We start from the raw sequence: 27,102 nt of genomic DNA, 5'->3' as shown, positions 1-27,102 counted from the left end.
TCAACCGAATGGTAGCAGAAATGTGTCTGCAGTCAGGCCGCAACATGAACTCTGTTCTGACAATGCGCCGTTCCTTTTGCGCAGTATTCTTAGCGTTTACGACAAGTGTAACTTGCTTTTTGAAATCCCGTTGTATATCTCACCTAGGAACATTAAACAATTTTAGTGAGCATTGAATAATATAAACTTTATAGATACAATATTATAACTTTATAAGTGCAACATTATTTGTTCCGAAATGGTGTCTGTGAGTCTCTCATTTCCCCATAATGAAGTACGGGAGGATTAAGTGGTGAAGCGTTTCCCCATTGTGTCGGTGTGTCGTTAACAGGAACAATATATACGACAGGGGCTGCAATGGCACATTACGCACCTTACCTTGGAGCAGGATGATGCACAAATGTACTGTTCTATATCTGGGTTTTCACCTGCATGTGTCTGTCCAAGACACTCTGAACTCACGTCGTGTCAACCTTTTAAGAGAGCCGTTCGTTACCTGCAAGTCCAGAGTCAAGCCAGTCGACTGGTGCTGGTGCAGATATAGACAGAATGGTTCTCTACAAGCCTGAAAGTGTTCAGACCCACATAACATGACTTCTTCCATTCAGATCCCCAGGCTGCAGTTCCCCAACTTCCTCTATTGTTTGTTCCATCACATCTGAAATCTTTTACTTCCGATATACAGGATCAACCCGATGGCCACCGATATTTTGGAGATTGTTCAACCATATTTCCTGAGTAGTTTAATATAAGGGACCCGCGGTTTCCAGTGGCTCGTCATAGAACACCAACGTAATTATGATTTATTCAATATTCGGAAATGGAGATGCTTGTACAGGATAGAGAAACATAGAGAGCAGCATCACACCAGTCTTTGAACTGAAGACGACAACCACAACAACAACAACAGCTACAAAAACAACAGTTTCTTGCGACAACTACCTTTTTTCTGTGGAAGTAACTTAGGAACATGACAGAGCCTGTAATACACAATGACCAAGATGTACATCTAAAACGCAAAGTACTGCAACAATCTTGGGGCAGGTGCAAAAACTGCAGTAAATTAGTTAGCAGCCCTGAGGAAACAGGGCAGCATAGCGTCGTTGCACCACTCTTCCGTTATAGTCAGCGAATCCATACATCGGGTGCACAGTGGCCAATTCTTCATCGGTAAAGCTATCCATCATTGCTGACATATAACCATCGCTGCCTGAAAAGCTCTTGGCCCCACTACAATTTTTACCCTTAAACTTTCCTGCAGTACTTAACTGGTGGTTCCTTGATATCTCAGAACGTATGCTGTCAACTGAGTCCTATCAGTCTCGTTTAGCCACGAATTTATATTCTCTCCAGGTCTGTTCCGTACCATCTTATTAGTCTATCCATCTAATGTTGAGGCATTCTTCTGTAGTACTACATTTGAAAAGCTTCCGTTCTCTTTTTACCCGAAATGTTCGTCGCTCACGTTTTATTTCCATACAAGGCTACGCTCCAGACAAATACCTTTAAAAAAGACTTACTAACACTTAAATCTATGCTCTATGTTAACAAACTTCTCTTATTCAGGGACACTTTCCTTTCCAGTGTCAGTCCACACTGTATATCCTCATCAGTTATTTTACTGCCCATATAACAAACGTCATCTACTACCATTAGGGTCTCGGTTCGTAATCTAATTCCATCAGAATCACCTGATTTAATTCATTTATATACCACTATCCTTGTGTTGCTTTTGTTGATGTGTATCTTATATTCTTCTTTCAAGGCAGTGTCTATTCCGTTCAACAGCTCTTCTAAGTCCTTTGCTCTCTCTGACAGAGTTACAATGTCGTCGGCGAGCCCTAAGGTTTTTGTTTTTTCTCTCTGAACTTCAATTCCTTTTCCAAACTTTTCGTTGGTTTCCTTTCCTTTCTGGCTCAATGTACATATGGAATAACATCGGGGGATAGGCTGCAACCCTATCTCACTCCCTTCTCAACCACCGCTTCGCTTTCATACCCCACGACTCTTGCAACTGCCGTCTAGTTTCTGTACAAGCTGTAAATAGCGTTTCGCTCCCCGTATTTTACCCTGGTTACCTTCAGAATTTCAAACAGTTTTGCAGTTAACATTGTCAAACGCTTTCTCTGAGTGTACATATGCTACAAACGTAGGTTTGATTTTCCTTAACCTATCTTCCAATATAAGCCATGAACTTGTCACAGTGTTAACACCGGTTCCCGTCCGATCACCGATTTTAAGCACTGTCGGGCTTGGCTAGCACTTGGATGGGTCACCGTCTGTGTCTGCAGAGCGCCGTAGGTAGGCGGGGTGGACTCAGCCCTCGTACGGCTAGATAAGGATCTACTTGACTGAGAAGTAGCCACACCGTTCACGAAAACCGCTCTCCCAGTGTGCTGACCATATATCCACACCCGGCGACGCCTAAGGGCTGAGGGTGATACGGCGGCCGGTCGGTACAAATGGGCCTTCCAGGTCTGTTCGGGCGGTATTTGTTTGGTCTTCCAATATAATTTGCAGAGTCAGTATTGCCTCTCGTGTTCATACATTTCTCCGGAATCCAGAATGATTCTACCTGAAGTCAGCTTTTACCAGTTTTTCCATTGTTCTGTAAAGAATTCGTATTAGTGTTTCGCAGTCATGATTTTTAAACTGATAGCTCTGTAACATTCACACCTGTCAGTACCCGCTTTATTTAGAATTGGAATTATTACATTCTTGTTGATGTCTGAGGGTCTTTCGCCTGCTTCATACATCTTGCACAACAGATGAATGAGTTTTTCCATGGCTGGCTCTTCCAAGGCTATCAGTAGTTCTGACCGAATGTCGTCTTCTTCCGGGATCTTGTTTCGAATTAGGATTTTCAGTGTTCTGCAGAGTTATTCTCACAGTACAATATCTCCCATCTGCGTCCTCTTCGATTTGTATAATACAGTCTCCAATTTCATCCCCCTTGTACAGCCCCTCTAGATACACTGATGAGCGAAAACATTTCAGCCACATGCTTAGTTGCGTTTTGATCCACCTTAGGACGAAGTACAGCAATGATGCTGCGTGGCAGGGATTCGGCAAGTACTTGGTAGGTTTCCGAAGGTATGTGGCATCAGATGACAACGGACCGGTAGGACAAATCCAGCAAATTACCGGCCGATGGTTTGAGGGTACTGGGCTGGCGCACGATAGCTTCCAGATGTGTTCCACTGCTTTCCTATAAAGCGAATTTGGTGGTCGAAACATCAACATGAGTTCACCATCATGTTCCTTAAATCGCCGTAGCGATTAACCTGCTGCAAGAAGCCATCACCGTCGGGTAAGATATCAAATGTGAAGGGATGCAGGTGGCCACAATAACGTAGGCCGATGTCATGGAGGTATCGATTACTTCCACAGGTTCCATACAAGCCAAGGTCATAGCGTAAGACTGCCCATCGGCCTGTGTGCGTAGCCCACTGCATCTGTTAGGCTACCACTCCTGTGGATGATGGCGTATCCGGGAACCACCATCGACGTTGTGCAACAAGAAACGTGACCCATTCGACCGGGCGATATGTTTCCATTGATTCACGGTTCAGTCTCGATGATTGCGTGACAACTGAAATTGTAATTGACGGTGATGCTGGGTCATCGTGAAAACACAAAGGGGTCGTTGGCTGTGGAGCTGAATGTTCAGCACTGAACGCTGAACGAGGTGCTCCGAAACACTAATCCCTCCACTAGCATTGTGCTCTATCGTCAGACATTCATCATACCACCGCCTATCCTGCTTTACAGAGCAGGCATATCTCCGTAAAACATGTCTGTCGCGAGACGTGCACATCCAACACCTTGTCTTCTGGGCACGGTTTCACCGCCCTGCAACCTCTGTCCATGGATCCTCGGGACAGTAGCACTCCAACAGCCGATGCTCGTTTTTAGGTGGTGGGACTAACAATCTCACTTCGTTAATACTGCTTCTGTGAGCGGCTTTCCCCATTTGCGATGCGTATTGCCGCTTTCTACACAACTTATACACATTTATTACCAGCTCACGTTCCCACAATACTACCAGGGCGGCATTCAGTTTTTCGGTTGGCGGTGGTCATAACGTTTTGTCTCGCCAGTGTACGCCTTCCACCTTCCAGCTTCCCCTGCTTTGTTTAGGACTGTTTTTCCATCGGAGCTCTTGACATTCGTACAGCTGCTTTCTTTCTCACCAAAGGCCTATTTCATTTTCCTATAGGCGTTATCTACCTTTTCCATAGTTAAACTTGCTTCTAAATCCTTATGCTTGTCCTGCAGCCATTCCTACTCAGTCAGTTTGCACTCCCTGTCAATTTCATTTTTAGACGTTTTTATTTCCTTTCGCCAGCTTTTCTCCTTTCATCAGTTAAATTCTGTGTCTCCTGTGGCACCCAAGTATTTCTGCTAGGCCTTGTTTTTCTACCTATTTGATCCTTTGCTACATTCACTATTTCATCTCCCAACGTTACCCATTCATTGTGTTTCACCGTCCTTTTAGTGCACACTAATCTTTCTACGTGTCTCCTTTCACAATACACCACTTACCCGGGAAACATATGCTGTGTAGTAGAACTAAATACAATATTTTTACGTCTCCTTTCACAATACACAGCTCACTCGGGAATGATGTGTTGTGTAGTAGAACCAAATGCAATCTCCTACGAAAGCATTAGAGTCGGGTCGGCTTGGAACATTTTTGTGAAAGTTCAAGTAAAACGAAGCAAAACGCAACAATAAAACTGCGGACGTGGAACGTAATATTCAATGCAGTAAGACATTGCACAATTTCATAACAAGTATCACAAAAACTAAGAGATCTGTAAACATACTTGCCAAGAATTCTTAGTGAGTGCTCTGTTCGATGTTACAGTTAATAATTTTTTTTAGGTGATTCTTCAGTGTCCCCTATCGTCCGTGGTGGGTGAATAATTCTCCTTTGTTTCTCGTTTCTTTTCTGGTTCGCTTTTAATCGATATTATCTTCTATTTTCGATAATATTTCGTTTATTCATGTTATTAAAATTTCAATGCATAAACCTTTTTTTTTCAGGATTTCTGATTTCCTCAGGCTGATCTCGCTCACGGTCAAACAAGAATACATAAATAACAAAATTTTATCTGAACTTTGTCCCAAATAACGATAAGTCCATTGTGTCTTGCGTGTAACAATACGCATCATGCTGACTGAAAGCAGCAATTTCATGTACACTTTCTAAGTATGTCGTGCAGTCTAGTTTACACATGAAACTAATATTTAAAATGTAATTAGAAAATCTGCGTCTTAGTACATAAAGCTTCCGTACTGTGTGCGGGTCTCATTAGACCAGAAAATCATTTTCTTGCAGTTTTACTGTGCTATTTTACTCAGAAAAATTTTCATTAATTGCATCTTTGCTCCGAAAGTTGTGTTTTGCAAGGGTATTATTTTACCCATTCCTTTCGGCTCTCACTTTGCGTCGCTCTACAGCCATATTGTTATTTTAGAAGTTTCCAGTATCACGATAAAGGAAACTGAATACTGAGCTGTGTAACAATTCTTAGAGCCAACAATACCGCAGAGCTATCCGCAAACTGCTAACGCGCACTATGGCGAGACTAGACGTATTTCTGAGAAACGACCAAACGAGAGGTCAAATATGTATACCAGAGATGACAGAACTAATTGGGACAACTATACGGCCGAACACTTACTGTTACGGCAGGGATTTGGCACTCGCGCAAAATAAAGCCTTGTGTGGAGATGAGATTGGTGAAAGGAACCAACTCTATTGCCCACTACACGTTAACCGCAAACGTTCACTCCGCGTACAGTAATCCACGGATCAGCTTGCAGAACAATTAACACTCCGACATTTCCAAAATGGGAAGAAAATAAGAAATTTGCACTAATGGGATCTGTGTGGTGGGTTCTTGCGCTGTAATGTAGCTTAAGAGAAGAACGGTAAAATTTTACTACTCGAAGTATGAGAAAATAACGAAGTACAATGTAATGTGAAAAGTATAAGCACTTTAAGTTAAGCACCATAGTCTGCAGACGCAAGCGCAAACGTCGGTGATATTTGCAGATTACGCAATAAGATAAAAAGTACTACAGAAATATACTTTAAATTCTTGTTCGAACAAATTTATACTCGTTTATTTTGCTTACGTAATAGCAGGACATGGAAAACATCGGTTTCGTGCAATAGATCTGTTATTATCGTTTTGCACTTTCGATTTGCTTGATTTTTAACTTCTTCCCATAACATCACATTTTAAAAGTCTCTTCTTTGGATTTCACATGGTCCACTTTTGGCGTCACTACAATGCTATATCCCTGATGTGCAATTTCAAGAAGACCTTCCAAAATTACGTGCTTTACAGTTGAAAAAAGCTTTCTTCGCCAGCTCCGCTCTACTTCAGATATCTTGTTTACACTGGCCATCTTACTTCTTAGGAGAATTATTTCAGTTCTATCAGTATTGTTCCACCCCCAGTTTTGAAGTGAAGCATGTTTCTCTCTGCTTTATATTACCTTCATTGCTTTATTTATTTAGCAGTGTTCCTCTTAAGCCAGTTACTATCGTCCATTCTCTTCAACTGGTCTTTCACATGTATATTTTGGGAAGATGCTCAAAGTATACTTGCGCGTTGTTTTTATTACTTTTTTCTGTCACTTGCTTCAATGCTTGAAACGACAGTACAATAATCTACAATCCAAAATTCCACTCTTGCAACACAAACTCGTCTTTTCTAATCACGCATTATTAGTGCTTCCGTTTAGTTCTGGAAGATGTTGTGTATTAATCGTATCAATCTGTACTTCGCGAGCATCTGTCTAAAGGTTTTGAAGATCTTCTCCAAACCTAAAATGTTGAAAGTTTTCTACACACTCTCTAATACTGCACACACCAAAAAAAGTTTTGCATCACCCCGGCTCCCAGAACCCCTGAAGATAGACGTCGACTGTTGATATTGTATCAGAGACACAGTCCCTTTGACTGTTCAGAAATGTCACTAAACCCACCCAAAGATGTAAACAACCATGCATGAGCAGCACCTATTAGACAGAAGGGGTCCGATAACATATCAGTTTCAGTCATTGCACCAGGAAGGAGGTACACGGCTTGTGTTGCCTGTAGTTCAGTCATGCCTAGACGGTCAATACTGCGGTTCGATCACGTCCGCATTGTTACTTTATGCCAGGAAGGGCTCTCAACAAGGGAAGTGTCCAGACGTCTCGGAGTGAACCGAAGCGATGTTGTTCGGACAAGGAGGAGATACAGAGAGACAGGAACTGTCGATGACATGCCTCGCCCACGCCGCCCGAGGTCTACCACTACAGTGGATGACCACTACCTGCGGATTATGGCTTGGAGGAATCCTGACAGCAACGTCACCATGTTGAATAATGCTTTTCGTGCAGCCACAGGACGTCGTGTTACGACTCAAACTTTGCGCAATAGGCTGCATGATGCGCAACTTTACACCCGACGTCCATGGCGAGGTCCATCTTTGCAACCACGACACCATGCAGAGCGGTACAGATGGGCCCAACAACATGCCGAATAGACCGCTCAGGGTTGGTATCACATTCTCTTCACGGATGAGTGCCGCATATGCGTTCAACCAGACAATCGTCGGTGACGTGTTTAGAGACAACCCGGACACACTGCCCAGCGAGTGCAGCAAGGTGGAGGTTCCCTGCTGTTTTGGGGTGGCATTATATGTGGCCGACGCACGCCGCTGGTGGTCATGGAAGGCGCTGTAGTGGCTGTACGATACGTGAATGCCATCCTCCGACCGATAGTGCAACCATATCGGCTGCATTTTGGCGAGGCATTGTCTTCATGGACGATAATTCGCGCCCCTAGAACTTAGAACTACTTAAACCTAACTAACATAAGGACATCACACACATCCATGCCGAAGCAGGATCCGAACCTGCGACCGTGGCGGTCTCGCGGTTCCAGACTGAAGCGCCTAGAACCGCTCGGCCACAGCGGTCGGCCGGACCACCACCTGATGCGATGCTAAATTTTTTTTGATGTGTGTATAAAGTAATCCTGATTGTTCTTTATCTTAGTTCCATTAACAACTGTATCACGAGGACTATTTCTGTTCTACCTTCGCTTACAGTAACCAAACTGATTTACGTGTGGGTTATCTTTAATTTCTTCTTCAGGTCCTATATATATCGTTATAATGAGCAGTTTGCATACATTATGTGTCAGACTGTTGTGTAGCTTGGACAGTTATCCGTTCATGCGTTCTTTGATTGTACGATGACAAATACATTCTGGAAACATGAATGTACGTCTCCTTTCTCAAATATTTTGATCTAAGATCAAACACTTTGTACTAGCTATTACGCCAAATTAATTTAGTCATTATGATCGTCTGTAATTGACTCCTGCCTTGTCTGAAGTTAAGTTGTCTAGTGCTTTGTCAAGTTTAAATGATTGTCTGACCTGTTCCTAGTTCACCGTCCACCTGATGACAATTTTTGTCCTTTTACTGACATAAGATGTCCCCTGTCGCACCTTCTCCTGTACGTAACAGAGATTCCCCAACAGTAGCTCTTAAGAATTCTTCATGTTTTACTCCTCCAATACCACATTTAATCTTTCTATATGCCATGTTCATTTTTCCTAAGACCATTTCTTCCTGTATTTTTTGCAGGTCCCTCTTAACCAATCTCATTTGTTATGTTCTCATTTACTGATGGGTTCATTTCTAGGAACCCTAATCTTTTGATTTCCTCTTTAATTCTTTGTTTTCTTATATATTCTTCTTTCTTCGATTAACTGCAGTATTTCCATCTCTATGATGAACAGACAATGTGATGTCATCTCAAAGACGTCTTCCAGAGGAACAGTTAGAAGTCGTCAGGAATTAAAAACACTTACAATGATCTGAAAAATTTGAGACAGCGCTGTGCTTGGTAAGGTAGTAGTAAACAGTGGGCTGAAGTAAAAGAGTGAAATAAAAATATATTATTAAGGACAAGCACAATACTGCAATGCCACTCATCTCACAGCTTGCTACGGAAACACTCTAACAGTTATTGCAGTTATTCGTTTTTATTATTTTTATTAGAATTTAACGACACAATGACCCTATGGGCACGATGTTTCTCAGCGCCTTCTACGTGTTTAATAGCACGTTGCGTTCACTGGGCTATGGATTACGTACATTTATTACATCTGCACAGTGAATTACAGGTACATGTTTGACGAATAACTTCATTACATGTGCTTTGTACTTGTAACTGAACGCCAGTTAAACGGACAATCACTTCAGAGTGAAGATCGATCTTAGTCCATTGTCTAAATTGATTATGTATTTTGTGACTAAACCGATCAGTGCCTTATAAGCGCGAATGTGCCTTACTAAAAGTATGATGTATCTTCTAGAATAACTGTATGGTAGCTTTATTGTGTTTCAGGAGTGAAATATTAACGTATCGTGAACTTTGGCCTGAGCATGGACAAGTAAGTAGAAATTCCCTTCATCAAGATTGTATCTTCTCCACTTCATATGATTCTGACACAGCAAATACTACAAACTTTTCATATTTCTCTTCCTTTTGTTATTACGCACAAGACTACTAATTTACTGTCACTCACTCTAAAGTGAAAATGATAAATACCAATGATTTCTTCAGGTATTTCCAATATTCTTCCCGAATCAACTCAACAAGTTAGATGCGCTGAGTGTGAAACGTATTATGTGACAGTTTTCGCACCTGGCGTCTCGTGCTTGAATTGTAAATGAGATGGCTCTTCGGTTTCATGTGTTCAAGACATAAAATTGAATAACTCTGTTAGTGCAGCAACGCCAGTAATGCTTATTTCTTGGAACATCTTATAGTCTTGGAGGTTGCCTTTTGTGGAGTTATTCCTATCACTTAGGAAATTCTAACTGCCGCTCCAATTTCCTCTAGATTTCTGTCAAGCTTGAAAGTAATTTCTTAATTTGTGTGGATGTTCAGTGTATTACCCCCATTTCCTGTTTATTTATCTATGATTTATATTGGTGCTTGAGCTCTGGACACATTATATCGCGTGTGCCCAGCACTTTGTTGAATTTTCACTTACGCTTTACGAGACATTCACTTATAATTTTTGTTTTGCGTTTCTTTTATCTTTTCTCTTTTCGTACTTCTGCATACATCTCCCATCAATGTTTTAAGTCTTCTCATTTAACGAAAGAAGTCAGGAAATAAGTTTCGTGTTTCACGGCAGTTTTACCGCTAGGTTCCTCCTACCAACTGTTTCCTCGTCGGCTCTAGCTGTTCTGTAGAATTTACTCAATACATAAGCTATGGCCTCTGAAGATCTAAAACTAACATCGTTATTCTTTCATCGGTCTGTATTCCTCTGAGTCACTACAGATCTTCTAATTAGTTTGATTTCATAGGTACAGGATTAAAATCTTGCACGTGGGCATCAGTTTTCGGAAAATATGATTTACAAGTTTGTATATAAGTTCCTCGAAGTCCTGATATGCGTTCTTTATTTCATTTTGTGACTATGAGATATCAGTTCGAACTATTGGTGATGGTGCAGCTTTAATTCTGAGGTAAATAAATTGCGTTGTATATTATTCGTAATAACTTATTTTCTCCTCTACTTATGAATTCCTGAACATTCTTGTTGCGTAATTCGCTGTTCCAATCGTTTTTAGTTTAGCTTCGCAACGTCGGCAGCCTTCTTCATCTTTTTATTTACATCGCTTGTTTCCAACACAAATTATTTTAGTATATTAATATTTCCTCTTCAGGCTCATTGATTTACACGTGCCACTTTAATTATCAAAATGTCTCCACCCGTCTCGTAGAAACTTAGTTAAGCGTTCTTTTTTCCTCTCAGTTGCTCCTTATCTGATAAGGAAACGAATATTTGTCGACAGGAGAATATTCACCATGGCACTGAAGAGACATTTCCTACTTTATATTAGTATCTTTCTTCAATACTTCTGTTGTCTTCTCTATTTCCATACTGTTTGTCGTCGACAGTTCTTTCGCGTTCGTGGATAGTTTCCAGACTTACGTCAACCTGAATAAGCTGCTTCACTCTCTTCTGCAGTAGTGTGATGTGTCATGTCATCCGGCTGCCGGAGATCATCTGTGGATCTGTGGAAACAAGAAACACCATATGAAGATGAGGCTCCAAGAGGCTATATGTGGCTTACGCAAATCGCTAAACACTATGGAAAGCGTGGAAATACGTAAAAGAGAGAATTTTAAATTATTACTCTCTGGAAGCACGTAGTTACAACATTGTTTAAGATATCAGTTTCTTTTTGAGAAATCGGATTTAAACAGATACATCGCAGTGGAAAATTCGCAATAAAGATACTAAAAAATCAAGACGAAGTCGACAAAATACAATTCTGTAAATGCTTTTCCTCACATATGAAAAAATAAACCGCTTTCATGTCCAAAGTCTACAGAAGTGGATGTTACACGTCAAGTTTCATTTGTTTATGTGACACTGACATTGTTCCACATTTCGGTCTTTTGTTGTTTGTCTAAGGAATCAACATGATCATATACGGGAAAAGTGACTGTCCTTAAACATCCGAAGTTTTAAACAATTTTTTCTAGTCTTTTCCACTTTCCTACAACAGGCATACGAACACAAGATGCTCGTTCTTTTGGTAATCATAGGGACATCGACTGATTTAGGAAATTCTGAATTTGTGTTTTTGACATACTCCCCATCAGGAATGGCCAGAGTGCCTCTCTTCTACATTTGATGTACAAATAAAAAGAAGGGTAACTATGATTTGCACAGCGTTAAAATCGTTATGACACGCATGGTGTGACGATGGCAGTGAGCAGTGTTCTCTGTAGTATTTTTGGTGAATCGTGGCTGCTGGCAGCTGTAGGTAAGGAAGGTATTGCAGAGGCTGTTCTACATCTACATCTACGTGAGTACTCTGCTATTCACAGTAACCGGCCTTGAAAAGGGTTCAGTGAACCACTTTCAAGCTGTCTCTCTGGCGTTCCACTCTCGAACGGCGAGCGAGAAAAACGGGCACTTAAATTTTTATGTGCGAGCCCTGATTTTTCTTATTTTATCGTGATGATCCTTTATCCCTATGTAAGTTGGCCCCAACAGAATGTTTTCTCAATCGGAAGAGAAAACTGGTGATTGACATTTCATGAGAAGATCCCGTCGCAACGAAAAAAACATTTGTTTTAATGTTGTTGTTGTTGGTATGTTTAAGGGGGACTAAACAGCTAATGTTTTAATGATTGCCACTCCTATTCACGTATCATGTCTGTGGTACTATCTCCTCTATTTCGCCATAGTACTAAACAAGCCGCCCTTCTTTGAGCTTTTTCGATACCATCCGTCAGTTCCACCTGATGCGGATCCCACACCGCACAGCAATACTCCAGAATAGGGCGGACAGGCGTGGTGTAAGCAGTCTCTTTAGTAGACCAGTTGCAACTTCTAAGTGTTCTGCTAAGGAATCGCAGTCTTTGGTTTGCTCTACCCACAACATTATCTATGTGATCGTTCCAATGTAGGTTATTTGTAATTGTGGTCCCTAAGTATTTAATTGAACTTACAGCCATAAGACTTGTGTGACTTATCGCGTATTCGAAATTTAGCGGATTTCGTTTAGTACTCATGTAAATAACTTCACACTTTTCTTTATTCAGGGTCAATTGGCACTTTTCGCACCATACAGATATCTTATCTAAATCATTTTGTAATTCGTTTTGGTCATCTGATGACTTTACAAGGCGGTCAATGTCATCTGCAAACAGTCTAACAGGGCTACTCAGTTTGTCTCCTATGTCGTTAATATAGGTCAGTAACAATAGAGTGCCTATAACACTTCCTTGGGGAACGCCGGATATTACTTCTCTTTTACTAGATGGTTTTCCTTCTATTACTACGAACTGTGTGACCTTTCTGACAGGAAATCACGAATAAACTAGCACAACTGAGCGTTATTCCATAGACACGCAGTTTGGTTAGAAGACGCTTGTGAGGAACCGTGTCGAAAGCCTTATGGAAATCTAAAAATATGGCAATCAATTTGACATCCCCTGTCGTTAGTACTCATTACTTCATGAGTATAAAGAGCTAGTTGTGTTTCACACGAACGATCTTTTATGAATCCTTGCTATGTGTCAATAAATCGTTTTCTTCAAGATGATGATTAATGTTCGAACACAGTATATGTTCCAAAAACCTACTGCAAATCGACGTTACTGATACGGGCCTGTGGGATATATATGGATTAAGAAACTAATAGTAGAAGAAACAAATGTAGGAATTTGGAAACGAGTAGGAATTTAGGTAGGCAGCAGGAGGGTGGGCTGAAGCCTTCAAGAGCTTGGAACAGGTGGGATAATTACAGTTCATAGTACGGATAGATCTCAGGGCCTACTTCATATTGTGGGAGGGAGAGGTGGTTAAATCTCCCTGGGCGGCGATGTGAAGTTGTTTTTCCATCTATTTTTTGTAATACTTTTTATTTTCTTCAGTTGAAAGTAGAAAGTACTCACAGAATGGGGTAAGAGTACGCTAAATTATATTTAGGGAATCTTTCATTCCTCCTTTAATAATTATTGGGCGGCATCGAAACTTTCACATAGTGTTACCAAGATGTCAAATTAGGTGTTGCATGTGTAACTGCTATAATACTGCTCCAAGATTTTTTAAGAAAAAAATTAATTATTTAAATAAAAACTTTTTAATTTAACACCACTTTTTTAAAACGGTCTAAAAAGGATTAAATAATTTCTCCTAGCCCCATACAGATTCTTAACCTTGCACAGACACTCCTGAAAAATTTGTGCTTGTGAAATTTTAATAGCTATGAAAATATATGTATAGTTTAAAAGGAAAAACGTGGGACTACATGATACAGACAATAGTAATGAGATGAACGCTTCATGCATCCGTTATGTGTCCAATGCACGCCACGTTTTTCGTTTGAAGTGCTACAAGTATTTTCATAATTATTAAAAATTCAGATCCATTAATTTTCAAAACTGTCTGTAAAGAACTGGGAGAAACTGTTTTAAACATTTTAGTCCGTTTTAAAACATGTTATAAGAAAAAGATTTTTATTTAAATAGTTATTTTTTAGTTTTTATTCTTGTGTGTATGAAATATTTCAATCGATTTCAAACATTTTGATGAGATTACAACGGAGACATGCAGCAAATTTCTGGATTATTTCAGTTTCTTTCTATCTGAGTCAACTAATAGATTACGTCCTCCTACGACTACCTCACGTAAAGAACTCAAAGGTTAGAATTGGAGAGACTGGAGCTCACATGGGAACTTATCAGCTACTGTTCTTACAACGAAATATTTACAAGAGGAACAAGAAAAGCGGGAAATTGCAATGGTACACAAAGTACACTCGGTCACACACCAGATAAGAAAACAAGTTAAAATTGCATTTCTATCTAGTTCTGAGCTTTACTGAAAGCTTCAAGTTTCTTACTCATAGTGAAATGATAGTGGTAAGCAAAGTACCCTCCGCCACACATCGGACAAGAAACGGAGTTAATATTGTGTTGCCATCCAGTTCTGAGTTATGTTGAAAGTTTCAAGTCTCTAGAACAAACAGACGAGAAAGCGACCTAATAAAAACGTGTTACAAAAGAGATCTGGCGTTCTACCAATCGGTGCATGGAGTATTAGATCCCTCAGTTGGGTAGGTAGGTTAGAGAATTTGTAAAGAGAAATAAACAGGCTGAACTGTGGTTATTTTTAGTCAGCTCCCGTACGAGTCTGCTGTATAACCACCCCATCGCTCAGTACGTTGTTCTTTATTTTCTTAAATAATCTCAAGCGAATTTGGGGCGGTTCATTCAGAAGTCCCCATGGGTAGCATTTTTACCGCTACCCAAAGGCCTATTACTCCCTCTGTAGTAAATCTCGATGGCAAAGCAGGGCAAATCCCTCGAAACTGGCGGAACTAAATGGGGTATGAAAGCACCGCATGTGAGGCGCGCGGCGTGACAGCTCCTGCCGTGGGAAGGCTTTTTGCCACACGACAGCACACGTGCGCGCGCGCGTTCCAGGAAGCCTCGCTTTGACACGCCGCGTGCAAGAAGAACGCTAACCGCACATATCGCAAAGAACCACTCCCGATTTTATAGCAACCACATGTCGTTCTTACAGGAGAGAAATCTCCGCGCGTCAAATCTTCACACGTAAAAGTAGCTTCGGACGTGCCTTCTGTTCGAATTACCAGACCATTACTGTTCACAATACATAGAAATGACCTGATGTGTAACGTCGGGAGCCCCATTAGACTGAACGTAGGTGATGTGTTGCAAGTAGCGAAGCGTCGACGCTAGAAAATTGTAGTTAAATGCAGAAAAACCTCAGACACTTGGCTCAGGAATTTGCAGTTGATTCTAAATGTTAACAAATGTAGCGTACTGTGCATAAATAGGCCGACAGACCCGTTATTGTATGATTACACGATTACCGAACAACTGTTATACAGTCCTGGAAATGGAAAAAAGAACACATTGACACCGGTGTGTCAGACCCACCATACTTGCTCCGGACACTGCGAGAGGGCTGTACAAGCAATGATCACACGCACGGCACACCGGACACACCAGGAACCGCGGTGTTGGCCGTCGAATGGCGCTAGCTGCGCAGCATTTGTGCACCGCCGCCGTCAGTGTCAGCCAGTTTGCCGTGGCATACGGAGCTCCATCGCAGTATTTAACACTGGTAGCATGCCGCGACAGCGTGGACGTGAACCGTATGTGCAGTTGACGGACTTTGAGCGAGGGCGTATAGTGGGCATGCGGGAGGCCGGGTGGACGTACCGCCGAATTGCTCAACACGTGGGCCGTGAGGTCTCCACAGTACATCGATGTTGTCGCCAGTGGTCGGCGGAAGGTGCACGTGCCCGTCGACCTGGGACCGGACCGCAGCGACGCACGGATGCACGCCAAGACCGTAGGATCCTACGCAGTGCCGTAGGGGACCGCACCGCCACTTCCCAGCAAATTAGGGACACTGTTGCTCCTGGGGTATCGGCGAGGACCATTCGCAACCGTCTCCATGAAGCTGGACTACGGTCCCGCACACCGTTAGGCCGTCTTCCGCTCACGCCCCAACATCGTGCAGCCCGCCTCCAGTGGTGTCGCGACAGGCGTGAATGGAGGGACGAATGGAGACGTGTCGTCTTCAGCGATGAGAGTCGCTTCTGCCTTGGTGCCAATGATGGTCGTATGCGTGTTTGGCGCCGTGCAGGTGAGCGCCACAATCAGGACTGCATACGACCGAGGCACACAGGGCCAACACCCGGCATCATAGTGTGGGGAGCGATCTCCTACAGTGGCCGTACACCTCTAGTGATCGTCGAGGGGACACTGAATAGTGCACGGTACATCCAAACCGTCATCGAACCCATCGTTCTACCATTCCTAGACCGGCAAGGGAACTTGCTGTTCCAACAGGACAAAGCACGTCCGCATGTATCCCGTGCCACCCAACGTGCTCTAGAAGGTGTAAGTCAACTACCCTGGCCAGCAAGATCTCCGGATCTGTCCCCCATTGAGCATGTTTGGGACTGGATGAAGCGTCGTCTCACACGGTCTGCACGTCCAGATCGAACGCTGGTCCAACTGAGGCGCCAGGTGGAAATGGCATGGCAAGCCGTTCCACAGGACTACATCCAGCATCTCTACGATCGTCTCCATGGGAGAATAGCAGCCTGAATTGCTGCGAAAGGTGGATATACACTGTACTAGTGCCGACATTGTGCATGCTCTGTTGCCTGTGTCTATGTGCCTGTGGTTCTGTCAGTGTGATCATGTGATGTATCTGACCCCAGGAATGTGTCAATAAAGTTTCCCCTTCCTGGGACAATGAATTCACGGTGTTCTTATTTCAATTTCCAGAAGTGTATGTCTGGTAGTAAGCTTACGGAACAGTATAAGTGGAACGATCACGTAAAATTAAACGTAGGAGAGGCAGATGCCAGATTGAGAATCTTTAGAAGAATGATCGGGAAGTGTAGTCCAACCACGGACGAGGTGGCTTAGAAAATCTTCGTTCGACCAAAAATTTGACTTTTGCAGTGGTTTTCCGTTTAGCTCCCCAAAGCGCATGTTCCGGGAACACTTAATCAATATATTGGTCCCTCCTACTTATATCTTACGAAAAGACCATGATGGTACGAGTAGTTAGATTCAAGCTCACACAGGGTCTTAGCAATAATCGATCTTGCCACTCATCATTCGCGACTGCAACAGAAAAGGATGGAAGGTACAGTGGCACACAAAATACTCTCCACAACACAGCATCCTTTTGGCTTACGGAGTGTAAGTGTACTTGTAGTTGCAGGTGTGTAGTCTTTCCTAGACTGTCAAGCACACGGTCGGAGGCCATGACACAGACCATACCCATCTCTCTGTAAAATAGCACCTTCCTCTGATTCAAACACTGATGAGTGTACAATGAGTATCACAGATAATACTGATCCTTTAAGTTCACTGGCTAACTTATTGCTTTCTGAGCACAGTAAGAAACTTGCCGCGATCAGGTTACATTCTATGTATTTCTTTCATTTCACATCCGTCAAGGACACCACAAGCTGGATTGCACAATACAGACATAGAGGTAGTTGTAGTAGCAGATGGATATGTCAGTGTAAGCATGGAGCGTGCTACGAGACTTCCAGAGACGCATTATCTCCACATGTTTCCAAGAACCCTTATATTTTGAAGCCAGAAAAGCGAAGCATGATCACCACTAGTGTGTAAGACTTCTTCGAAATTCCTCCATAGCAACTTCTCTGGAGTTTGAGATGCTCGGCAGACTAAGAGACATGAATGCTCAACATCTCGTCGATGGCGACGAAATTCAAGACTGAGGGTCACAAGGATGGAGACTGTAACTAGCTGGGTCCTTTCAAAGAGCACCATGGCGGTATTCTGCTTAATCAGTTTAGGGTAATGGCGGTAAATGTAAATCTGACTGCATGGTGGGGGCTGTAGTCCGCACCACATCGCAAGATCAACGGCTTGTTTCTGGTCTGTTTAGAAAGTTACAGATAGTTTAACGTGGTGGCCAGAGGACCAGTTTAGAGAAATATCACCCGCGGTACGTTGTGAAGTCATTGTAGTTCAAGTGTTTACCATAACCGTCAAAACATAATATTGGTTTCAAAAAATGGTTCAAATGGCTCTGAGCACTGTGGGACTTAACTTCTGAGGTCATGAGTCCCCTAGAACTTAGAACTACTTAAACCTAAGTAACCTAAGGACATCACACACATCCATGCCCGAGGCAGGTTTCGAACCTGCGACCGTAGCGGTTGCGCGGTTCCAGACTGTAGCGCCTAGAACCGCTCAACCACTCCGGCCGGCAATATTGGTTTAACAGCACAAAAATTTATTTTACACCCGTTAGGATAGCGAGCGGAACAGTCAAGAAAGTGATGAATATCGATATGAATTAGGATCCACTACACATTCTACATAAGTTTCGAGGTATATATATATATATATATATATATATATATATATATATATATATATATATATATATATGTGTGTGTGTGTGTGTGTGTGAATGCAGTGAAGTTAGAAGTGTTATTTGGTGCAATATGGTGGGCATCAAGTAACATTACCCAGCTGGAAATTCGATAAGAATGGAACCAAAACGAAATGAACTTTAGGTAGCAGCAGGCGTCCATCAATAACAGAATTGACCGCTGTGGTGGCAAGAAACTAACTGTAGATTCTTCTAATAATAAAGAAAGAATTAATTTGTAGGCTGGTCTGAATACTATTATGGTTTAATAGTAAAGGCATTCTTGATTACGAAATTTTCTTGTACGGCCAGCCGGAGTGGCCGAGCGGTTCTAGGCGATAAAGTCTGGATCTGCGGGACCACTACGGTCGCAGGTTCGAATCCTGCCTCGGACATGGATGTGTGTGATGTCCTTAGGTTAGTTAGGTTTAAGTAGTGCTAAGTTCTAGGAGACTGATGACCACAGCAGTTAAGTCCCATAGTGCTCAGAGCCATTTTTTTTCTTGTATGTATGGGTCCAGACAATGACCTCGGCCAAATAGTAACGGGAATTAGAACATACATAAACATCTACACACATTTAAATCTACGCAAGCCACCTAACGGTGTATCGAGAATGGTACTTCGTCTACTACAAAATTCGACATTTAGATAACAGAGCTACCCTAGTGTAAAATTATTAAATGTATGCAAACCTTTTCTCTATCTTCTCGCAAATTAGTTTGGTGTTGTAACTGAAGAGAACAGACAGAACGCCGAAATACTGAATTCTGCATTTTAAATTCAATTTCGCATACGGATACTGATACCCTACTGCCATTCAGCGCCGCGCTAATTTACCAGTTAGAGATACTGAAGTTATCGCTCCCGGTATTGACAAATAACTGAGACTATGCATAGTTTTCAAGGAACCAGAGCCAGATGGAATTCTAGTAAGATGTTGTAGGGACTACGCTGTACATTTAGCCCCTCTCCCACCTGATATTCACCGACAATCTCTATCTCAGCGAGTATCCCGAGGGACTGGAAAAGATTGCAGGTGACTCCAGATTATAAATATGGGAAAAGAACGGATGCACAGAATTAGAGTCCCGTATCACAGACGGCCATTTCTTGGAAGATCCGAAAGCATGTAGCAAGTTCGTACGTTACAACGCTCGTGAATAAAAAGAGGTTTCTCTGAAAGTATCAGCACAGGCTACAGGGAAACTACATGAAGATTCTGTGTTCCTAGATTTCCGAAAGACGTTCGACACTATATCATATTGCCGATTGATAGCCAAGATTTCAGAAAAGAGCACATGTTCGGCATTCGAGTCATACCAAAGTGAAGAGTAGACGAGGCAGTCTGTATTCCAAAATATCATAGCGAAAGTCATGAAATGGAGACTGAAGCATAATCGTTACCTCTCCACATTCCCCATTGCATTACGACTTATTTTGCAAACAGTTACACTTTCATAATTTGATTGCAATTTAAATAATATTATTTGTTCAATACCACTAGCCTGGTGATATTTTGTTAGAGATGTTTATTAAGATATGTGTTTTAGATTAACTTAGCTTAGACCGCACCTACCACAGTCAGACAGGAGTCCACCTTGTTCTGGGTGCTTTAGGCACCCTCTAGCAAGGTCTACACGGGCAGGAAGAAGCTCCTGAAAGCCAGGTGCTTCTGATGGAGTCCGTGTACAGATTGTGTGGGGCCTGAAAAATGAATTCCCAACTATATTCAAGTTTGTTTACTGCAGTGCTTGAAGCAAAATCTTAAGACTGTTCTTTCGAGTGCTTCTCTTCTAGCGGACAACACCGAGCTTCTTTGTAGAGACATGCTGCTAACGGGACAGATCAGTGCTAACTTTTTCTAATACCCATAAACACGAGCAATATTAGATAATTGTGCCTCTAAGCAATACCAGAGAATTGTGCCTCTAAGGAGCCTCCTTGGAAAGTAAAATGCACTTCTCAGGATACTGCGCAAGAACCGCTGTCTGCCGTTTTTGTTCTCAACTACAGTTACTTGAATTTTACATGCTTCTAACAGCCGACTGAGATATTTGACGGGCACGGTGGTCAGTAATAATTCACCCCTTCTGCTGAGACAAGGCAGTTAGCATCTTTTCATTTAACCTACGTATATAGTCATATATGCTGATACTTCGCGCCGATCTAATCTGCAAACGTAATAGACAAACGATTAGGGTACCATTTTTATGTTTCCGTAACTAAGCTCAGTCGGTAAAAACGGAACCTTTTAGGATCAATTTATTGACCATCTGTTAAGACCCCTTTTCCTCACCAACGGGTCAAGGTACCAAGTTGAAATTATATCAAATACTTTTGGCTACTGTCCCTAAATGGTGTAAAAAATCTAAGCTTCTAACTCAATGTACAGCTATTTATGTAAAATACTTTGATACTCGCAAACTCATTCGTCAATATCTATAGATGAACTATCTATAAATGTAATTAAGTTTGTACTGAACCCACAGAGCGCGATCCCACTCACACTTATCCGGCTTTTTTATTTGTTACTAATGTCAGCATCGCTCAGGAAATGTCAACGTTACAGTCTGTACGTATTCAATGATATCGATTGCATAATACTTACACTAAACTAGAAGATAAAAAGTACGGACAAGAAATGAACAGAAGCTTTTGGAATGCAGTCTTACAGTAGAATGGTAAAGAGAAGTTTGGTTGTTCGGGTAACTAATGAAAAAGTACTGAATAGAATTGTGAAGAAATAGTTTTATGTCACAATTTGATTAAATCATTTTGTAGGTTGATAGTTCACATGACACATAGATGACTTACGTTATTGCACTAGTGGAAACGTGAAAGTGAAGATCCTGACACTATGCTCCCTAAACAATGAAGTTTTATCCACATACTACACTGGTTATACGGTAAGTGTCACAGGATAATATACGTGTGAAGATATTGTCCTGGGTAAAAACTTCAGCGTCTTGTTACGCATTCTCTATCTGTAATGTGGTTCTGCAATAGTGCATAAAGACAAAAATGGTGCCTGCGACCTTATCTGTTATCGTAACTTGTCAGGGGATGTTTCAAGGAATTCGAGCCGCAACAGAAGTTGTCCTAAAACTGCCACACGTCCTCACTGGAGTGAGGAGTTGACCAACATTTAGGAAACCTCTTTGGGTAATGCGAGAAGTGCCCTTACGTCGTAAGGTCACGACGGGGCTGGATGACGATTCGGCACTCTTCAGCTTTTTTTTCAAGAAACGCGGCTAACAAATGAATGTTTACGTTGTTAATGATAAACACTCCACTTAGTCTGATAACAACTTGAGCTCTTATCAGTTGCTCAAGCTCACTCTCCCTAATAAATACCCTCGACAGAAATTTGCCATCGGTAGGAGACATCACACTAACATCGCCTCTAGCCTGGATGATGATCCCAATGCTGCGAGGAAGAGAGGCCACAAATTTTATCAGGCATGCCACACCAAATTGAAGTCACTCATTGCTTATTGAATCTTGAAGAGCTACCAAATCACGGGAATGTTGATTGCTCCGAATTATCCTCTCATCCAGACGGTCCGATGTTTTCTATGCTATTAGGATCGTGTACCTTACCGGGACAGGCGAGATGCGACACTGTGCATGAGGATACGTCAAATCGGGAACGTAAGAGAGTAGTTCAGTGGGCAGTTGTCAACTCGAAAGGCGACAGTGTCCACAGTATACTTAGTAGATTTGGAAGAAAGAGTTACCGAGTAGACGGCCACAACACAAACAGGAACAAGGAAGTAACCGATTTTGTCACTTTTACGAGTTCTTAACCAGGAGAGAATTTTATAATATCATCTGTGTGCTTTAATAGTTTAGTTTCTTGTATTTCTCTGCGTTTATTTAATATTTAATAGCCACAGTTCCCGCGTTTTCGTTTGCGCCTGAAAGTAAATCGATTTTGCGACATTTTACAGGTTCCTAATCATGGGCGAATTGTTTAGTTTCACCTGAGTGCTTCGGTAGTAAGGTTTCTGAATCTCTGCGTGTTAATCTAACTTATTAGGTACAATTCCTGCGTTTTCTTTAGGGTTTACAGTAGAGTTGCGCAGCACGTGCCGGTAGTCCGTTTATTTGCATGTTTTAGCTTTCCACGGTCTTTAGTATGGACAGGGACTGTGATTGTTGTGTGCGGATGCGAGCCGAGTTGGTGACACTTCGCTCTCAGCTTCAGGCTGTGATGGCTTCGGTTACACAGCTTGAGGCTGCAGTGGTTGGGCACCACTGTTGTGGGCCGGCTGTGGGGATCCAACGGACGTCCAGCACGGCCGAGTCCTCCGATCGGTCCTCACCGGTGGACAGCTCAGTTACTCCTCGCACTCAGGTTGACCCCTCAGCTGTGGTCGAGTGGGAGGTCGCCCCAGGGCGTAGCAGCGGCGAAAGACTTCCCAGGTGGCCGCACGTAAGACCTCCCCGGTTTGTCTGACAAACAGGTTCCAGGAGCTGTCTGTGGCTGACGCTGTCGCGGAGGCAGATGCTGTCTCCTGTCCTGTTTCAGAGGAAACCTCTCAGCCTGCAAGATCCGGACAATCCGGATTATTGATAGTTGAGAGCTCCAACGTTTGGCGCGTTATGGGGCCCCTCAGCACATGGCTGCAAGAAGGGAAAGAAAACCAATATGCACTCCGTGTGCATACCGGGTGGAGTCATTCCATATGTGGAACGGGTCCTCCAGGATGCCATGAAGAGCACAGGGTGCAGCCAGAAGCAGATGCTTGTTCACGTCGGTACCAATGATGTGTGTCACTTTGGACCAGAAGAGATTCTCTCTGGTTTCGAGTGCCTAAAAGAAGTGGTAAAGGCTGCCAGTTTAGCTTGCAAGATGAAAGCAGAGCAGACCATTTGCAGCATAGTCAACAGGACCGATTGTGGATCTCTGGTACAGAGCCGAGTGGAGGGTCTGAATGAAATGGAAATGGGCGTTTGGCGTCATTGGCCGGGAGGCCCCTTGCGGGGCAGGTCCTGCCGCCTTGGTGCAGGTCTTATTACATTCGACGCCACACTGGGCGACCTGAGCGCCGGATGGGGATGAAATGATGATGAAGACAACACAACACCCCGTCCTGAGCGGAGAAAATCCCCAATCCAGCCGGGAATCGAACCCGGGCCCCTTAGGAAGGCAGTCCGTCAAGCTGACTATTTTTTTCATTTTGTTCGATATAGTTCGTTGCGTTTGGTCTGGGCGGATGTCACAAGACATTCGTTCAAATTGATCGTTGATCCCTTGACTCACCTTTTTAATTACAGAGGTGCCCCCTGACCGAACACGTTGAGCTACCGTGCCGGCACCATGCAGCTATCGGGTCGGATGGAGGGTCTGAATCAGAGGCTCAGACGGTTCTGCGACCGTGTAGGCTGCAGATTCCTCGACTTGCGCCAAAGGGTGGCTGGGTTTCGGGTTCCGCTAAATAGGTCAGGTGTCCGCTATAAGCAGAGCGCGGCTACACGGGTAGCAGGGACTGTGTGGCGTGGACTGGGCGGTTTTTTAGGGTAGAGGGTCTCGGAGAAACACAAGGACTTCAGCCACAAAGGGTGCAGGCCGAACACAGGAAGAACGTAGATACAGGAACCATCGGTATAACAGTTGTAAATTGTCGTAGCTGTGTACCAGAGCTCCAAGCGCTAATAGAAAGCACTGATGCTCAAATCGTTATAGGCACTGAAAGCTGGCTAAAGCCGGAGATATGCTCAACTGAAATTTTTGGGAAGAATCTAACGGTGTTCCGAAAGAGTAGGCTAAACACGGTTGGCGGTGGCGTGCGTGTTGCTGTTAGAAGTAATTTATCTTGTCGCGAAATTTAAGTAGATAGTTCCTGTAAGTCAGTATGGGCAGAGGTCATTGTTGGCAACCGGAATAAAATACTAACTGGAACCTTTTAACGACCCGCCAATTCAGATGATACAGTTGCTGAAAGGTTCAAAGAAAACTTGAGTTCGATTTCAAACACGCACCCGACTCATACGTTTATAGTAGGTGGTGACTTTAATTTACCCTCGATATGTTGGCGAAAATACATATTTAATTCCGGGGGTACCCATAAAACATCATCCGAAATTGTGCTAAACGCTTTCTCCGAAAATCATTTCGAGCAGTTAGTTCATGAGACCACTCGAATAGTAAACGGTTGTGGAAACACACTTGACCTCTTAGCAACAAATAATCCTGAGTTAATAACGAGCATCAAAACGGATACGAGGATTAGTGAATACAGAGTTGTCGAAGCGAGATTGAATATTGTAAAGCCCAAATCCTCCAAAGATAAACGAAAAATATATCTATTAAAAAAACAGATAAAAATTCACTTGACGCCTTCCTGAGAGCCAATCTCCACTCCTTCCAAATTAATGATGGAAGTCTTGACCAGATGTGGCTTGAATTCAGAGAAATAGTATCGGCAGCAATTGGGAGATTTATACCAAATAAATTAACAAACGACGGAGCTGATCCTCCTTGGTACACAAAACGGGTCAGAACACCGTTGCAGAAACAACGAAACAATCATGCCAAATTTAATCAGACGGAAAAACCCCAAGATTGGTCATCTTTTACAGAAGCTCGAAATTTAGCGCGGACGTTAATGCGAGATGCTTATAACAGTTTCCACAACGAAACTTTTTCTCGCAACTTGGCAGAAAATCCTAAGAGATTCCGGTCATATGTGAAGTATGTTAGCGGCAAGAAATAATCAATTCCTTCTCTGAACGATAGCAATGGAGATGCTATCGAAGACAGTGCTGACAAAGCAGAGTTACTAAACGCAGCCTTCCGAAATGCCTTCACAAGACGAAGAAAATATCCCAGAATTACAATCAAGAACAGCTGCCAACATGATGGTTCAAATGGCTCTGAGCACTATGGGACTTAACGTCTGAGGTTATCAGTCCCCTAGACTTAGAACTACTTAAACCTAACTAACCTAAGAAAATTCACACACATCCATGCACCAGGCAGGATTCTAACCTGCGACCGTAGCAGCAGCGCGGTGCCGGACTGTAGAGCCTAGAACCGCTCGGCCACAGCGGCCGGCCGCCAACATGAGTAACATGCAAGTAAATATCCTCGGAGTAGTGAAACAACTTCAATCGTTTAATAAAAGCAAGTCTTCTGATCCAGACTGTATACCAACTAGGTTCCTTTCAGAGAATGCTGATGCATTAGCTCCTGCTTTACAATCACTTACAACCGTTCGATCGACGAAATATTCGTACCCAAAGACTGGAAAGTTGCACAGGTCACACCAATATTCAAGAAAGGTAGTAGGAGTAATCTACCTAATTACAGGCCCATATCATTAACGTTCATATGCAGCAGGATTCTGTAACATATATTGTGTTCGAACATTATGAATTACCTCGAAGAAGACGGTCTATTGACACACACTCAACATGGGTTTAGGAAACGACGTTCTTGTGAAACACAACTAGCTCTTTATTCGCATGAAGTGTTGAATGCTATTGACAAGGGATTTCAGATGGATTCCGTATTTCTGGATTTCCAGTAGGCTTTTGACACTGTACCACACAAGCAGCCTATAGCGAAATTGCGTGATTATGGAATATCGTCTCAGTCTGGATTTGTGATTTCCTGTCAGAGAGGTCAGAGTTCGTAGTAACTGACGGAAAGTCATCGACTAAAGCAAAAATGATTTCTGGCGTTCCCCAAGGTAGTGTTATAGCCCCTTTGCTGTTCCTTATGTCTATAAACGATTTGGGAAACAATCTGAGTCGCCGTCTTAGGTTGTTTGCAGATGACGCTGTCGTTTATCGACTAATAAAATCATCATAGGATCAGAACAAATTGCAAAACGCTTTAGAAAAGATATCTGAATAGTTCGAAAATTGGCAGTTGATCCTAAATAACGAAAAGTGTGAGGTCATCCACATGAGGGCTAATAGGAATCCGTTTAACTCCGGCTACACGATAAATCAGTTAAATATCAAGGCCGTAGATTCAACTAAAGACCTAGGAATTACAATTACGAACAACTTAAATTGGAAGGAACACATAGAAAATATTGTGGTGAAGGCTAACCAAAGACTGCGTTTTATTGGCAGGACACTTAGAAAATGTAACAGATCTACAAAGGAGACTGCCTACACTAAATTTGTCTGTCCTCTTTCAGATTACTGCAGCGCGGTGTGGGATCCTATCCAGATAGGACTGTCGGAGTACATCGAAAAACTTCAAACAGGGGCAGCACGATTTGTATTATCGCGAAATATGGGAGAGAGTGTCATAGAAATGATACAGGATTTGGGCTGGCCATCATTAAAAGAAAGGCGTTTTCCGTTGCGACGGAATCTTCTCACGAAATTCCAATCACCAACTCTCTCGTCCTAATGCGAAAATATTTTTTTGATACCGACCTACATAGGGAGAAACGATCACCACGATGAAATGAGGAAAATCAGAGCTAGTATGAAAGATATAGGTGTTCGTTCTTTCCGAGTTCTATACGAGATTGAAATAATAGAGAATTGTGAAGGTAGTTTGATGAACACTTTGCCAGGCACTTGAATGTGATTTGCAGAGTATCTAT

The 27,102-nt window shown here is 42.6% G+C and overlaps 1 protein-coding gene across 1 annotated transcript in view; it reads right to left on the bottom strand.

Annotated features, from left to right (window-relative positions):
- Window positions 1–27,102, bottom strand: part of LOC126298617 (zinc finger and BTB domain-containing protein 24-like) — a 972,133-nt gene that overhangs the window by 665,566 nt on the left and 279,465 nt on the right. Inside the window, exon 2 of the mRNA XM_049990024.1 lies at window positions 11,033–11,107. The gene's annotated coding sequence lies outside the window, so the exon portion shown is untranslated. The remainder of the gene's footprint in view (window positions 1–11,032; window positions 11,108–27,102) is intronic.

Source organism: Schistocerca gregaria, chromosome X (genome assembly GCF_023897955.1).
Source record: "Schistocerca gregaria isolate iqSchGreg1 chromosome X, iqSchGreg1.2, whole genome shotgun sequence".
Classification (NCBI taxonomy): Eukaryota; Metazoa; Arthropoda; class Insecta; order Orthoptera; family Acrididae; genus Schistocerca; species Schistocerca gregaria.
Note: the sequence above shows the minus strand (reverse complement) of the source record. Positions and strands in the feature narration are given on the sequence as shown.